The 2131-nt window shown below is 62.2% G+C and overlaps 1 long non-coding RNA gene across 1 annotated transcript in view; it reads right to left on the bottom strand.

The window, feature by feature from the left end:
- Positions 1-1192: 1192 nt before the first annotated feature.
- The window catches only part of LOC107182093, a 1627-nt gene continuing 688 nt past the window's right edge, over positions 1193-2131 (bottom strand). Inside the window, exon 2 of the long non-coding RNA XR_001512812.1 lies at positions 1193-2124. This is a non-coding gene — a long non-coding RNA (uncharacterized LOC107182093). The remainder of the gene's footprint in view (positions 2125-2131) is intronic.

Consider the following 2131-nt stretch of genomic DNA (forward strand, 5'->3'; position numbering starts at 1 on the left):
CTCCTCCCCCAGCACAACCCCTTCTGGAGACTCCACGGGCCACAGCCTGGCCTGGACCCAGGGGCCTTGCCCTTCCTGGAATTCAGCTGGACCCTTTGAGCTGCCCCCGCTAGTTTACCTGTCAGTCACCTGGCCCAGACCTCTAGTCCTGCACTCCTGATTGGTCCCATAGAGGCTTAGGTCCCACCCCAGGGCCAGCGAGGGGGTCTGCCAGGGCCAAGGTTGGGTCTGGCCGTCGGGGTGTGATGTTCAGGGGGCCTGTTGCTATTACTAGTAAAGTATCTGCTCACTGTTTTATATTTTTATTGATTTCAGAGAGGAAAGGAGAGGGAGGGAGAGATAGAAACATTAATGATGAGAAGCATGGACCGGCTGCCCCCTGCACGCCCTCCACTGGGGATCATGCCCACAACACGGGCATGTGCCCTGACGGGAATCGAACCGTGACCTCCTGGTTCCTAGGTCGACGCGCAACCACTGAGCCAGGCAGGCCAGGCCGTGAAGAATAAATTTCTGTTGCTGATGGGCCACCCCGTCCGCAGTGTGTTACTAGAGCAGGCTGCAGGGAGGAAGGCAGGGCCCGACAGTGCTGGGCGTGGGCGAGGCCCTGCCCTCCATTCCTGGGCAGAGCGAGCTCTCGATTTCACAGGGAAGTTCCCGTGGCCGAGTTCCCCTCTCACGCTGGGGCTTTCCAACCCGGGAGTTCTGGGGCCTTGCCGAGCCCCTCAAATTCCAAAGTCCTCGCCCGGCCGGTGTGGCTCAGCAGTTGAGCGTCAACCCATGAACCAGGAGGTCACGGTTCGATTCCCGGTCAGGGCACATGCCTGGGTTGTGGGCTGGGACCCACTAGGGGAGCGTGCGGGAGGCAGCCGATCCATGATTCTACTAGGGGAGCGTGCAGGAGGCAGCCGATCCGTGATTCTCTCTCAGCGTGGATGTTTCTCTCTCCCTTCCTCTCTGAAATCAATAAAAATGTATTAATAAAAAAGAAAAAAGTCCACAGTGCCACGCCCAGATGTGGGGTTCAGTTAGAACCACTTCCTGCTGTAGCACAAGAACAAACCCCTCCATTCCCAGACCCCCTGCTCCTCCCGCTCATGGAATCTCCAATCAGCTCCCTCCTGACCGCCGCCCCCCAATCCCCCCTCCTCCCCCTGCAGAGACCTGACGCGGACCTGACACCAGAGCGAGCTCCATTCTGATGGCTTTTATTGACCAAGTGGGGGGTCAGCTTGAGTACAGCTCAGGCCCGCAGCCCTCCAGGCCCAGCTCCGTCCGTCTAGTCCTCTTTCTGTCCCTGGGAGCATCGCGGCCACCCCTCCCTGCTCCTGCTGCTCTGACCTGGGAGCCCGGAAGGGAGGGGTGACGTGGACACAGAAGGTCCCGGGGAGAGGAGGGGAGGGCAGGCAGGGCGAGACCCCTGCGTGGGCAGGAAGGTCCTGAGCTCGGGGTGCAGAGGGGAGGGGTGCCCAGAGGAGGACTGGAGCCGTGGGCCTCCGTGTGAGGGCGAGCGGCATGGCAGCGGGGCACTGGACTGGGTGTGTGTGGACGGAGGGGCCACTGTCGCCGCAGCCCCGGGACCCCAGGACCTTGGGACCCCGGGTCAGGGGCAGGGCCATCTCCCTCAGAGTTGGGCCTCTGATACACAGGGGTGGGTATTGGGGTGTTTCATGGGGACCCCCATCAAACCAGGAGCTGGGGAGGTCAGACGATGTGTGGACTCTGGGGTTCTCAGACCTGGGCATTCTCCCACCCCCCGGGAAGGACACCAATTCCCCACAGCCTCAAGGTCACAACTCAAAGATCACAGACTCAAAGGTCATGGCCTCAAGGTCACAGTCTCAAGGTCATGGCCTAGCGGAGAGGTGCTCGTGCCTCTCTGTCCCCTCCCCCGCCCTGGTGACTCCTGAGCTGGGGGGACGCCCTCTTTCTCGCAGAAGCTCTGGGGTCGGAACCACAGCCTCCCCTCTGGGCCCCGAGATGCGGGCTCAGATGACGGTGGACGCTCAGCTGAGGAGCTGAGAACGGAGGCCTGCGGGCGGGTGTGGGAGGCTAAAACCGCGGAGACTCCCGGACCCCGGGCAGGGGGAGCCCCTGAGGAGGGACCTCAGGCTGCCCCCAAACCTGAGGG

Source organism: Myotis davidii, unplaced genomic scaffold, assembly GCF_000327345.1.
Source record: "Myotis davidii unplaced genomic scaffold, ASM32734v1 scaffold1915, whole genome shotgun sequence".
NCBI classification, from domain to species: Eukaryota; Metazoa; Chordata; class Mammalia; order Chiroptera; family Vespertilionidae; genus Myotis; species Myotis davidii.